The sequence below is a fragment of the Hyaena hyaena genome, unplaced genomic scaffold, assembly GCF_003009895.1.
Source record: "Hyaena hyaena isolate Hyena2069 unplaced genomic scaffold, ASM300989v1 scaffold_492, whole genome shotgun sequence".
Lineage (NCBI taxonomy): Eukaryota > Metazoa > Chordata > Mammalia > Carnivora > Hyaenidae > Hyaena > Hyaena hyaena.
Genome location: NW_024081124.1, coordinates 701,313 through 715,370, shown reverse-complemented (window position 1 = coordinate 715,370; position 14,058 = coordinate 701,313). Strand labels below are relative to the sequence as shown.

General features: G+C 59.2%; 1 long non-coding RNA gene and 1 other non-coding gene across 2 annotated transcripts; both read left to right on the top strand.

The window, feature by feature from the left end:
* The first annotated feature begins 5,785 nt into the window (after positions 1-5,785).
* LOC120246850 lies at positions 5,786-6,720 on the top strand. The gene is made up of 2 exons (XR_005532166.1): positions 5,786-5,849; positions 6,271-6,720. It is a non-coding gene; the product is annotated as an uncharacterized LOC120246850 (long non-coding RNA).
* Positions 6,721-12,680: 5,960 nt separating this feature from the next.
* LOC120246897 lies at positions 12,681-12,782 on the top strand. Its single transcript, XR_005532177.1, has one exon. It is a non-coding gene; the product is annotated as a U6 spliceosomal RNA (small nuclear RNA).
* The last annotated feature ends 1,276 nt before the right edge of the window (positions 12,783-14,058 follow it).

The window sequence follows — 14,058 nt, the reverse complement described above, 5'->3', positions numbered from 1 at the left end:
GGCCCCCCCCCCCCCCCGCCCCCCAGGCTTCTCAGAAGCCGACACTCCTCTCTCAAGGAGCCGGCGTGTTCGACATAGATCTGCGATTGAAAATACTTAAGTGTGAGGCCTCCGGCGTGCTCCCCTTTCAAGGTGACAGTAATTGAAGGATGGAGCCAGGCAGTTGTGACATTTATAATTCGGCTGCGGAAAAGGTCAGCACAACGCCGATGCGCGCCGGGGTCAGCGGGAGAGGAGCTCAGAGATGTCTCATGGCGGGTTTGATATTTTCAGGGGCGCCTTGGTTAGTAATGGCCTCGATACGCAATATGTAATTAGAACCCCCCAGTCTCCACGGTGCGGAGCGCCCGGCTCTGAAGAAATAAAGTCGTAGTCTCCCCGGGGGCAGGGTTTGAATGGAGGCTGGAGGGAACTTGGGAACAGTTTGGGGGAGAAGCAGACCGTCTTCCCCACGGGTGCAGCCTGGCGCTGGGGGGAGGGCACACCCAGCAGCGGGCCTCCATCTCCATCGGGGTGCGGGTGAGTTGTGAGCGGGGCGGCGGGGCGGATCCATCCTCTGAACGCTCCTGGGTGCCCGTGCTGCCTGCGGTGGGCAGCGCTGGCGGGGACCCCAGCCCGCGAGGGGCCGTGGGTACAGCCTTGCGCGAGAGGAGTTCCCAGGGGTTGCAGTGGGGGCCGGTCTGCAGGTGTGGGTGACACCCTGGTGTGGGGGCTCCCCGCCACCCCCACACCCTCAGGTCCTCTTGGGGTTCAGGCCGGCTGCTCAGAACCCCAAGAGACGTTCTTTGCAGAGATGGGGTGGCAGCTGCGCCTGCCCCCGCTGGGCTCCTCCACGTCGCGGGCGGGCACTGGGTCCCCTGGGGGAGCAGCAGCCCAGGGCACACCTGCCGCGTGCGGGCTCCGGGAGCCAGCTGCCCCCAGTGCAGGGGAGGAGGCGGGCTGGGACCCCAGCCGTGGGAGGGAGGCCATCTGCCTGTGGCCAGAGGCCAACACCGGCCGGGAGGAGGCTCGAGTGGGGGGCTGGGGCGAAGGGGAGGCTGAGGCACGAGCGTCCTGAGCACGGATCCTTCCAGCATCTGACTCGCGGGAGGGCCCAGCTTGGGTCGCACTGGGGGAGGCCCCCCCCGAGTGAGTCGGTCATCAGTGGCCGACGGCAGGGGGGCGTCCCTCCAGGCTGAGGGGGCCTTGCCGCCGTGGGGGGGGTGGTTCCCAGGGAAGGGGCAGCAGTGTCGCCCAGACAGCCCTTCCATCGTGTGCACTTTCAGAAGCATCAGGATGTCCTCCCTGGGGGGTGGGGGAGGTGCCCCTGGGGTTTCTGACCCTAAACCTGCCCTTACGGCATGTGAGTCCTCACCCCGGAGCGGGGGTCTGGGTGTGGAGGTGCTGACTTGCCAGGGGACACCCCCTCCTTCCTGAGCCGTGGTCTGTCGAAGGCCAGGGGCTGTGTGGTGAGCGTGCCGTCCCGCCCACAGGCCCCGGAAGCTTCCGTCTGGGTGGCCCTGGAGATGGTGGTGGGCAGGGCGGGTCAGTGCCGGACACAACCACAGTCCGGGTGGGGGGCTGCAAGTGGGGACCCCCGACCCCCTTCACGAGGTCCCCGCTGGGCGGCCTGCGGGAGCTCTGACCTCGGGGTGGTCGGTCCACGGCCGGTGGGGGTCGCCGAGGTGTCACAGCGTCAGCAATGACAGGACTGGCGGAGTCAATCGGGTCTTTTCCCTCAGAAGGTTACAGTCCAGACGCAGAGGGGTTCGTCAGCAGGACAGGGCAGGGGGCTGGCGGGAGGGGTCTTCCCCTCTGCAGCTGAGGCCTTGATGGGGTCGCATTAGAGGCTCTTGATTCCCGAGCGGCCTGCAGCCCGCGGTGCCTGGTCCCCCGGGGGCCCTGCGGCCGGGTCGCCTCCGCCTGGGGGCCACCCGCGCCCTCGGCGAGCCCCCACCGTGGCTGCAGCAGGGGCGGGGCGCACGCACAGCCCAGCACCTGCTTTCCTGCTCCGCGTCCCCAGACGTGGCCGAAGAGACACGGCGACAAGGCCGTGGCGCCGCAAAGCAGCTCCGACCAGATGCGGTTTGAAGAAGCTTCAGAAGCGGGGAGTGGGGGGAGCAGAGCCAAAGCCAGCAGCGCGTGCGGCCCCACGGCCACAGCGGGCGGGGGGGGGGCAGCGGGCGGGGGGGCGGGGCTGATGGGGGGCAGCGGGCCGGGCAGCGGGCAGGGGAGGCGCTGACGGGGCGGGGGGGCAGCGGGCGGGGCAGCGGGGGGCGCCAGGGCTGACGGGGCGGGGGGCCCGGGGCAGCGGGCGGTGGGGGGGGGCTGACGGGGCGGGGAGGGCAGCGGGGGGTGCAGCGGGCGGGGGGGGGGGTCGGCGGAGCGACGGCGAGGCCGTGTGAGGTTGAGCAGCAGGGCCCCCGCAGGTGGGTCCGGGGCCAGGAGGGGCGCAGGGGAGGTGGGGGAGGGGGTCTCAGGGGTGCAGCTGCGGGGTCTCCCGGCCCCGTGCCCGCGGGGGGACCTCCGGATCCCGGCAGGTGACATCAGGACTGGACAGAGAATGACATGCGGGCAGTTCTCAGAGAAGTGGTAGTGAAATGATTCCCAGGGCTGAGGAAGGGCTAGTCTGAGGAAGGCGGCTCTGCCTCCTCGTCTGTGTGAGGAGTGTGACGGTCCCTCGCCGGGGTCGCGGACAGTGTTAGCGCGGCCATTCCACAGAGGTTAAGGTCGGGGGTCAGTATCTTAGGGTCACTGTTGTTGGAAGACGTCCAGGGGCCAAGCGTGTGAGGTGAGAAACGCCCAGAGCCCCAGACGACCATGCAGACATTTCGGATCGCCGCGGGTGAACAGAAGGAACCCGAGAACCTTTCCGAGGGAGCAAGAGATCAAAACAGAAATCAGGAAGCAGATTGTGTGTGAAACAGCAAGTCGGGGGGACACGGAAGCAAGAATATAGGCGGCCGCGAGCCCCGAGCTCTGAGCGACAGCAGCTTCAGGCACTAAACCCGCGGCCTCGAGTGCCCCCACGGGAAAGGCAGGGGTGGTTTCAGATGGGCCAGGACTCAGCACTGACCTCTCCGACCCCATCTGCGTGTCGTCGCTCCACTTCTGCCTTCCCAGAATGAGCCTTGTTTTTATGTCGTTTGAAGAACGACCAGCACTTCAGCAGAATTAAAATCAGTCGTCTTTGAACCGACGCCTGCCCGGCGAATCAGTGACTGCACAGCGATTGAAGAGACATCTGTCCCCCGAATTCAGATCAGAAATCATACTGGGGTTGGGGCGCCTGGGTGGCTTAGTCGGTTAAGCGTCCGACTTTCGCTTGGGTCATGATATCGCGGTTCGTGGGTTCGAGCCCCGCTTCGGGCTCTGTGCTGACTGCCAGCTCAGAGCCTGGAGCCTGTTTCGGTCTATGACTCCCTCTCTCTCTGACCCTCCCCTGCTCACGCTGTCTCTCTCTCTCTCTCTCCTAGAAATAAATAAAACATTTAAAAAAAAAAAAAAAGAAATCATACTGGGTGACTCTCTCCCTCTCGTGGTTGGGAATATATGTATTCAGTTCATCTTTTTTTTTTTTTAAGTAATTTTTTAAAAGAATGGAGCGTAGTCGACACACACCATTCAGAGTGTCAGGTTTATGGCATAGTGATGGACCCGTCTACACGGCATGCTGTGCCGGCTGCCACCACCCGCCGCCGGGATTACACCACCAGGGACTATAATCCCACGGATTTCATGGCAGAAAGTACGAAAGGGATCAAGGGGCGGCGGACGTTGCCAGGAGGCGTGATCCACGGGCGAGCACCAGCAGTCAGCAACCTTGTGACCCGAGACTGTGGCTTCAAAATCCGGGATGCAAAGTCTGATGGGTGAAAAAGTGCAGGAAAGGTTGATCTACAATCAGCACGACACAGTCACATAAACCGACATGTATTAGGTTATAGCGGAAACTCAAATTCCAATAGGTAGAAAGCACAGAGCTCAGACCTGTGCACACCACGTACTGTGACCACCCTTCCCTCTGAAACGGTGCTGGATGAAGTATCATTTTTTTCTCCCTTAAATGCATTAATATGTTGGAAAGAAAAGAACACTGAGGTCAAAAGCCTAGTGAAAGCAGGCATCCCTGCTAGTCTTTGGATTTTTGCCCCAAGGGCATTTGCTGAACTTGAAATTGGATTTGGAATAACAGGCAAAGACTCGGGGCCGAGTGGGGAGTCTACTAGGAAACCCTCATTCTCCTCATTACAGAACCAAAAATAACCCTTGGTGCTCACTGCAAGGAAAACCACCTACCTTTAAATTTGGTGTAAGTGCGGGAGGAAAGATACTTCCCTTGGGCGTAAATCAACACAAGTGGCTCCCGTTGATTGGGAAGTCTTGGTGGGGGGGACACGATATATTGTTAACAAGTTCCTTCTGCAGCTCTGACGCGGGTGGCCCCAGAGTGCCTGAACCAGTGACCTGTGCTGGTGCACATTCGAGTTAAATGTCTCGACTCCTAGGCCACACCGCAGGCCGGCTGGACCGGAGTGTCTGCTGGTGGAATTCGGGCACCGGTATTCTTCACAAGGTCTCCAGGAGAGTCTAATATGCAGCCGACATCGAGAACCTTTGTCCTGAACTGTGGTCACCAGCGGCAGGGGCCGGGGACCTCGGGGTGTCGTGTGAGAGACCTCCCACACCTACCCATCCACTCGTGCGTCCGTTCTTCCGTCCGTCCACCCTCCCTTCCTTCTCCCTTCCCATCCCCCTTCCTTCCTTCCATCTGGTCAAGCAATCTTTACTGAGCCCACTCGAGCTAGTCCGTTCTAGGCACTGGACGTACAGAAGTAAACAAAATGGGCGAAAATCGCTGATCTGAAGCAGGTCTTCTATGTGAACAGTGTAAGGCAGGTGTGAGAGTAAAAAAAAAAAACCCCAAAGAAGTGAAGTGCCTGACAGTGAGGGCTGATAAACTACAGTCTCCCAGACAGCTGTCAGGCAGCTGCAGAGGCAGCCGGGACAGGCCAGGGCGACCCCCAGCCCCAGCGCCATCGGGCAGCGTGTCCTGAGGTGACCCTCCTGTCTCCTCATCTGTAAAGCGGGATAATATTACCATCCTCCAAAGATGTTCCTGTACCTTTTATTTACACACACACAGAGGGGAGAGCATCAGAGAGCTCAGTGGAGGTCAGAGCGGAGAGGAAGCCCTGACGGATGTTTTGTGGATGTTGTGATGCCAGTTGACATGATGGTTGCAGGGTTATAGTGGGGAAAGTACCAAGTTTAAAAGCAGAAAACTGGAGTTCTGTTCCTAATGATACCTCCTCCTCTGCATCTGATCAGGGAGGGAACATTTACGGAAGGTGCCAATTAGAATCTCATTATATTTCAGCTGCCATGGTTAATAATTGGTTTCTTTCCATCCCAGTGCTGAGCTGGGATGACTTTTCTCTCAGGGCTCTTTAAAACGAGGAAGGCACTGGGGTTTCCTGAAGTGCGCTCACCTTTAATCCGGCTACTGGTCACGTCACAACAGGGATCTCGGCGTCACCAAGGAGGCCCTGATACGCCCTAGGCCAGAAGACGAGTGGCATGGTCAGCGGGACACAGAGATGCCGGCTTGTGAGCCTGATGTTACTATCCCTCGCTGTGGAATTCAGAACCCTAATTCAACCCAGGTCTCAGAGGTCGTCAGAAAAGTCTTCAACAGTAGCCAACACAAGGGCAGAATCTCACAGGAAGGATCTTGAAGTGTAACCTGGATGCCCTGGGCATGGAGTCTCACGAGCTTAACAATTCCGGGGCTCCATGCCCCCCACCCCGGTATCAGAAGCCAGGCCTTGATGCTTAGGAACGCACTAGAAACTGACTTCGGTGTAGAGGTACTGGCTGCCTGCACAGGAGGCAGGTCTCTGGGACGGGGGTGGGGCAGGCCTGATGAAAGGAAAAGAGAATTGTTGGGGTGCCTGGGGGGCTCTGTCGGTCAAGCATCCGACTTCGGCTCAAGTCATGATCTCACAGTATGTGCGTTCGAGCCCCGCGTCGGGCTCTGTGCTGACAGCTCGGAGCCTGGAACCTGCTTTGGATTCTGTGTCTCCCTCTCTCTGCCTCTCCCCTGCTTATACTCTGTCTCGCTCTCAAAAATGAATAAACATTAAAAAAAAAAAAGAAATAGAAAATTGTCGGTCCCACTTAGACAGCCCCCATTCTGAGCTAGACCCAGGGCCAAATACTTAACACCCAACACACTGTCCTATTTATTCTTCAAAACCCCTGTAAAGTAAGTGCTTTTATTATTTACAGATGAAAAAGGGAACCTCTGTCCACGGAGGGTCAAAGGCTGGCAGGTGACTGAGCCCACATTTGGACGCGAGTTTGACACCAACGCCTGTACTTTCAGTGTCTCTCTGCGTCCCGTGAGGAGGTCCGGGCACCTGGGGGGGCAGGGACTTGCGGGCAGTTTGGGAAGAGCAGGACTTAACGCTGTGACCTCTCAGAACCATCTGGAAGCTTGGCACACGCTTGGCCCAAGACATCTGAGCTCAGTGAGTCTGACATTGGGACTGGTTACGTTGAGGGCTCTGATGGCAGCTGTCTTCTCCAGGCCACCAGGCAAGGCTGTCTCCTCTATGAGCTGTCATCCCGCCCCAGTCCGGCGCCGGCCTCCCCACCACCGCCAAAGTCCCCGCTTGCTTCGGCTGCAGAATCTGAAACTAGACCCAATATTTCAATAAAAGCCTCATTTAAGTTACACACTGCGGGAGGATTAATACCATGTTTATCGACCGAATCAATTATTGAGTGAGTTCCAGGGTGCTTACATAACGATTTTGCCATTGTCCTTATTAATGGGTTTCCTCCCCAGGAATTGTGATTCTGCTGTTCACACTGGTCATACCCTGTGGCAGCTCCCAGAATTTCAGCGAAGGGCTCATTATTTTTGCATATTTCATGCTTCATTTTCTCTTGAACGAGCTCCACATCAGCTAATTGTGCTGTGTTGCTGGGGTCACGGCTGCCCGGTGTGAACCCCGCCCGGGAGCAACAGATCCTTCTCTGGGCTGCGGGTGGACGTGCGGGGGTGGGCGGCGTGCACACACCAAGTGAGCGGGAGGGCAGGCGTTCCTCCGGAGCGGCTGCAGCAACAGCAGGAGTTTGGCCCACGGCCGGGGAAGCCCCGGGAAGCGGCAGCACCGAGCCCAAAGGCGGGCCGGGGGCCGTGGAGGCCCGGGGGCTGGGGCAGAGCCGGGTGTGGGAGCGGGGAGGGGACGCCTGCCCCCCCCGCCCCCCCAGGGCCGGTTACACCTGTGGGTCCTGCGCTCGTGAACCTGCCCCTCCCGCTGTCCCTCCAAACCCGGCTGTCGCGCCGCCCTGGGGTGCCCCTGGCCCCTCTGCGGGCGCTCCTGGGTCCGCGGCCCAGACACTGCCGTGGGTCACGGCTTGGACGTGGTCTGCACAGAGTCAGCTCGTAGGGCACCATCCGCCAGACCGCGTGCTGCGGGGGCGTGGCCTGCAGCCAGGGGCGTGGCCTTGCAGGGGCGTGGTCTCACAGGGGCGTGGCCTGCAGCCAGGGGCGTGGCCTGTGTGGGGCGTGGCCTTCTTAGGGGTCATGGCCTGTGTAGGGGGCGTGGTCTTGCAGGGGCGTGGCCTGCAGCCAGGGGCGTGGCCTATGTGGGGCGTGGCCTTTGCCCCGGTCTTGGCCTGTGTAGGGGGCGTGGCCTTGTAGGGGCGTGGCCTGCAGGCAGGGAGGGTGTTGTTCGCACCCTGGGCGGGGGGTCGAGAAGAGGGAGCAGCCCCGTTGGGGGAAGGAGCCCGAACATCTGCCCCGTGCCCCCGGGAGGCGGTCCTGGCGGGTGATCTCCCAGGCCGGGCCTGTCGGCACCGGGCCCGCCTCGTGGGCCTCAGACTGTCCTCCCCATGGCCGACTTCCAGGGCTGGGAGGGGACATTGGTACTGGACCCGCTCCCCGTCCCCCCCCCCCCCAGCCTCACGTCACCGTCAGCTCTGCCCTGACAGTCAGGGGTTGGGGCGCAAGTCACTCGTCCTTGCCTTCCCGAGGCCGTCTGTTTGCAGGGGTGTGGGTGCCAGCGGGACTGTGTGCACCAGTCGGGAGGCGGACTCGTGGGTGCGGGCCTGAGCCGCCTGACTGGCTGGCTGTTTTTCCCGGAGACCTCGGGGGCCCCTCCGTCTCTGTGGCCGCTGGCCCGTGATGCTGAGTGACCCCCAGCACCGTTCTCCTGGTGCCAAGTGTTCTCCCGGGGCTGGGCCACGGCCTCCAGGCTGGAAGCTGCAGTGGCCGGGGGAGCGGGTGCCCCCGACCGGATCTGGGCCGTAGGGTGTCAGCGGAAGTGCTGTGTGCCCTTCCGGGCCCTGACCCCTGACTCCGGCACCAGACGCTGAGCTGGCAGCTCCAGGTTGGGGACGGTGGCACCGAGGGTCTGGCGGTGTCCCTGACGGGCTGGGAGGGTGGGGCCGCTCAGAGAGGACCTGCCCTCGGAGAGTAATGCGTCATTTTGGTTAAGCCCCCGTGTCCCTGGGCCTCCCGCCCATACCCCGAGCTTGCAGCCCGTGTGTCCTGAAGCCACAGCCTCCCTTCAGAGCCGCCCTCGGTCTGATCTTGACGGTGCCTCTGTGAGTCCGGGGCTGGGGGCAGCCACCACGCTTTGCACACGAGGAGACTGAGGCCCAGAGAGGGTTGGGGTCTGTCCCAGGTCACAGACGCAGACAGGAGACAGGCACCCAGGCCCCTGGCCCCCGGAGCACAGCACGTTCGTGGGCAGGCTGTTGCTCGTAATGCTCTGAATCGGAGCCGTGATGTTGTTATTAAAATATTTACTTGCATGAAAAATTTCTATTACCTGAAACTCATGTATTATAGATGGAATCAGTAGCTTAGGAGGAAATAAACAAGAAGAATCACTTTAATAACAAAAGCTATGCAGATAAATTCCTCATTTCAGCAAGCTCTTGGCGGTCTCGAATAAATATATCATTTTTATCAGGCAAGTGCTCTAGAAACAGCGTCTTCAGGAAATATGTCAAAATAATCTCTCCGGCTGTGCTGCTTTCTGGAGGAAAGAAATATGACAGTGGCTTCGGCACAGGCCGTCGGGGTGGAGGGTGACACGGAGCTGGACCCGCCGGGCTCCAGGTTGCGTTCCCCACTGGGCACAGCTCAGGGGGCTCGGGCCACGCTCTCACTTCCTGGCTGCGACACATTTGCCAAGTTGCTCGCCCTCTCTGAGCCTCCACTGGCCAACTCGCAAGCGCTGTCTGGGTATGGAAATTTCTTATCGTATGTGGAGCACTGCTCACAAATAACGTGGGACCCCATTTAATGCTGTCACTACTGCTGTCGTCCACGTTGTGGATGGGGTGTAAGGGGAGGAGCAGAGAGCGGGGTCTGGTACCTGCTGGCTAGGGAGTGCGCGTGTGTGCATGCCTGTGTGCACGCCTGTGTGCCGGCCTGTCTCCTGCAAACGCAACACCGTCAGCCTGGCCTCGGTGGTCCAACCCCAGAGGATCCCCCCCATCCCGCCGAGCCCTGGAAATCTGCGCCCCGATTCTCGAGTCCCTGCACCACCTCCTGTCTCTGTCCTCGCCGTTTCTGCCTTAGGTCAGGACGCCACTGCTCCTGGCCGCTGCCTCAGCGTCCCCACGTTTGCTACCAGCCTGGGCTCCCCAGGGTGAAAGCCGTGCCTCTGCGCGAAAGCCTCCCGCTGCCTGGGGTTTGAAGCTCGGATTCCTCCCTGACGCCGGAGCCCTTCCTCCTCCTCGCCCAGCACCCCTGCTTGCCCCCACGCCTGCCCGCACTCCGGCCTGTGTGCAGCGGCCCCTCCTTCCTCTGGGGCGTGGGCTTGCCCTGCAGGGTCCAGCTCGAGGGACATCAGGGACAGAGCGGTGGCCCCTCGCGGAGTCCCGTGTGTACCTCTCTGGCTCTCGGCACGCCGTGCGAGGCGCGGTCACCCTCTGCTGGCCCTGCCGCCTGAGGCGGGAAGCAAACGGGCCGCGGAGCCCGCGCTCTGCTGGCTGGTGAGACGCGGGCTCTGAGCAGCCGGGCCAGCACCTCTGCTCGGGGACAGCTACAAGTTGGCGGGCAGAGGCAGGGCCCGGGGGGAAGGGCGTGGGGTGCCCCTCCTGCACCCTCACCCTGACCCACCTGATTTAATCCCTGTTCCGACTGAGCTGCTCGGGTCTCCATGAGGAGAGGAAGGAAAAGAAGGTCTTGTCTGGTGCTCCTCTGTCCTGGAAGCTTCGTGGCAGGCTTGTGGCAGGCTCGTGGCACCTTGGAGGTTCAGCATCTGATAATTAGTTGAGACCCCATGCTCTGTGTAACACGTGCGCGCGTGTGTGATGGGTGTGCGTGCACGTGAGTGCACGTGCAGGAGCAGAGGTGCACGTGCGGCCGGGGGTGCGGGACGTGCCTGTGTTGGGGCGATGGTTCGGCATTTAGTGGGGGGGGGCCCATCTCGCAGAGCTGGAAAAGCAGCCCGCCAGTCACTGCTCGCGCCCGTGCTCCCCGCATTGGGGACTTGGCAGTGACTGTGTGGGACGCGCCCAGCAAAACTGCCCCAGCGCCACGACGGTGCTTCGGTGACAGACCAGGAATTAATCTTGTAAACTCACTTTCTGGACAGCCCTCATTCGAATCTTTAATGATGGAGCTAATTGTGCCGCCTGGGGTGGGGGTGGGGTTACAGGGAGCTTCGCCAGTCAGGGAGCATCTTATTTCCCAGGAAATTAAGCCGCCACGCCATTATCATGTCGTTTCTAAATGAAGGAGGGTCCTTAACATCATGCTCTCATGTCAACACGAATGAGACAAACTGACCAGCTGTTTTGTCGCACGGCTGTCTGAGCAGAACATTTTGAGGAATGTCGTGGATCCGTTGGGAAGAGGAGCCGGTGGGCAGGAAGGATGTCCCAGATGACGGAACGTGACAGGGCTGTTTGCCAGTAATCACCCCACGCCCGGCCTGGGCAAGGGGGAAATGCGTTTCCATTTTCTGCCCCTGAGCGGGAGGGGCCTTGCTCGGGGTGGGGGACGGGAGCCGGTCTGCCGAGAGCGCATGCAGTTCCCCACGGCCGGTGACGGGGATGAGCACGGCCACACGAACCCACCGATGCCGCCCGATGCGAGTCCGGCCTCGTAACAGGCCCCTCTCGGGACAGCCTTCCTGCCTACGCCTTCCGTCCCCTGGAGCTGCCCTCCTGGCTCGGGGGCGCCCTGCGGCCTCTGCCCCCCGCCCCCCCGGAGCTGCTTGGCCCACGGAGGCAGAGTCGACCCGAGCTGGGCCGGGCAGGGTCTCACCACCGGGGTGGGGGTCGGGGTGTGGGGTGTGGGGGTGGGGGGGTCGGGTGTGGGGGTCTCTCGGGAACCTGCAAAGCTGGGAGCCTCGGCTCACTTGGTGAGCACCTGCCAGCAACCGGCCCCTCCTCTCTCTCCCTGAAAAGGAAGGGGGAGAAGGGAAAAATGGAGCCAGGCTTTGAAGCCCGACGTTTCTGGGTTGGAATCCTGGCTCTGATCCCGACCTTGTGACCGGGTGACTTAACCTCTCGGATTCCCGTTTCTCCACCTGGAACACGGAAGCTTGATAAAGAGGAAAACGCGTGTTATTTAAAACAACCGTCACCAACCCCCTTAGTAGCCGTGAGATCTGTCTCTAGAGTAAGTGACTTCGGCTACCAAATGTCGACGGGGCCTTCGGTTTGAAAAGAGACCTGAGCGAGTGGCTGCACGTTCGCTGACCGAGAAGGAGGGAGTCCCTTCCTTCCGCATAACGAGGCGCAGGTGTGGGGATTCCGGAAGGAGTGGACTTCCGGTGGGCGGGGCGGGGGAGGAGCTCCGGATGCTGGGCTTCCGGGCGCGGCTCTCGCGGGACTTCGGACGGGACGAGGACTCGGAGGCGCGCGTGCGTGCCGGTGCCGGGAAGCCAGAGGCTGCGGCTTGAGCGGCCGTGTCCTTGGCAGGCGTCTGGCACTAAGTTCTAGCACTTTCCATGAAAAGAAATGAACGTTAGCCATGAGGTGGGCTGCCCAGTTTTCCTGGTCCGAGAACATTCCAGACTCCGTCTGGGGCCCTCCCTCCCCGGGAAATGGACTTACTACGGTCCAGTCAGGACCTCAAGGGACCTCAAGTCCCTCCAGCCGCGGCGGAGCTTAGGGTCAAGGCCCCTGTGGCTCCAGAAGCTGCGCCGAAGGCCTGGCCTGCCCCTCCCCCCCTTGGATTTTTCCAGATTCTCAAGCTGGAGCTCCATGTCCCAGGGCCCGAGCCGCGCTGGCCCTCCAGCCGCTTCCCAGGCAGGTGCGGGGAGGTGAGCCTCCTGCGCCCCAAATGCCCGAGCCGCCCCACGTTCCTGGCCTCTCACGGATGTTCTGGAAGCGTGTAGAATTCGGGGATGAAAACGGTTTCCCTTCTGTGCCTCGATGGCGTTTCCTCCTTGTTTTCTGGCCTTCAGGGAGGCTGGGAAACGATCCTGGTGCCAGGTTGATTTGGTTCTTTTGTGAGTGGATTTTTCTCTGTTTTGGTCTGTTTTTCTGGAAGCTTTCTCTCCGGAGCAAAGGTCAACAATCTTTTTCTGCGAAGGGCCAGATGAGAAATAATTGAGACTTTGTGGGCTGTCTGGTTTCTGTTACAGCCACTTAATTCTGCGGTGGTCACGTGAAAGCAGCCACGGACAGTGCACAGATGGGCACGACTGGGAACCAGTAAAGCTTTATTTACAAAGTGTGATCAAATCTGAATGATACAAAGGAGATTAGCGTGGCCCCTGTGCGAGGACGATGTGCAGGTTCGTGAAACACTCCGTTAGAAAAACCCAGCGCCTTATTTACAAAAACAAAGCTGTTTGCCAACTTCTGCTTTACGTCAAAGGGTGTCCTTTTCATCTTTGATTTTTTTTAAGTTTACTATTTATGTTGAGAGGCAGCACAAGTGAGGGAAGGGCCGAGAGAGAGGAGAGAAGATCCCAAGCGTGCTTTGTGCTGCCGACCCAGAGCCCAAAGTGGGGCTCAGACCCATGAAGCGTGAGATGATGACCTGAGCCAAAACCAAGAGTCAGATGCTTAACCAGCTGAGCCCGCCAGGCGCCCCCTCCTTGATGTTTGAGACTTCCCAGCGAACTGTTTATGGAGTGTTCTTGTTTTCATCGATTATGCTTGAAAACCTGGTGAACTTTCAGTGCAGTCATGTTGTTCAGATCTGATACATTCTCTGGTTTCCTTGAAAAGATATTTTCTCCCTCCGTCTACTATGAGTCCTACTAGCCATCATGTATCTGAGTGCTCCCAGACTTCTTTCCTCTGCCTCTTATTTGTTTCCTCTCATCTTTCTGTCACTTTTCCTTTTTAATTTTGATTTTAAGTGATCCCTACACCCAGCGTGGGGCTAGAACCCACGACCTCGAGATCAAGAGTCGTACGCTCCACCCACCGACTGAGTCCGCCAGGCACCCAGCTGTCTCTTTTCTTTCTGTTATGTTTTCCAGGCTGTTGGATTTGACTTTTTAACAGACTTTTTACATGTTGTAAAAATACTCTTGACCATATATTTTTAATCTCTGAGAGTTCCTTCGTGTTCTCTGAATGTTTAAATTTTGTAGAATCATTTTATTTTATAAAAGATGCAGTGTCTTCTGAATTCTCCCTGAAGATACTAATTATTAGGGTTTGTGGTGGTGGTTATTCATCTCCTGTTTTCAGAATTATTTCTAATCCCTTAGGACTCAGCTTTTGTCTTTAATAGCCTGATTCCTTCTCTTTTACGCTACAGGGTTTTGTTCTCTTATTTATCAGGTGTTGTGGTGGATGATTATATTGAGATGATTTGTATTTGTGTTTAGAATAAGCCAGGTACAGTTGCCCAGGTGCTCTGTGAATATGAGGGGCACTTGCTAATGGTGGAATTTGCACTAAACTAGTCACAAGGAGTTGTTTTTACAGCTGGGGGACCCCTGAGCCCCAGACGTGGAGGTCTGTTTTTCTGGAACGGGCGGATTTATAGTCTAGCTGCAGGTGTTTGGGCTTACCGCCACGGGCTTAATTCCACTTCCCTTGAGTGAGGGTTGGGCTTAGTGACTTTGTTCTGAGGAG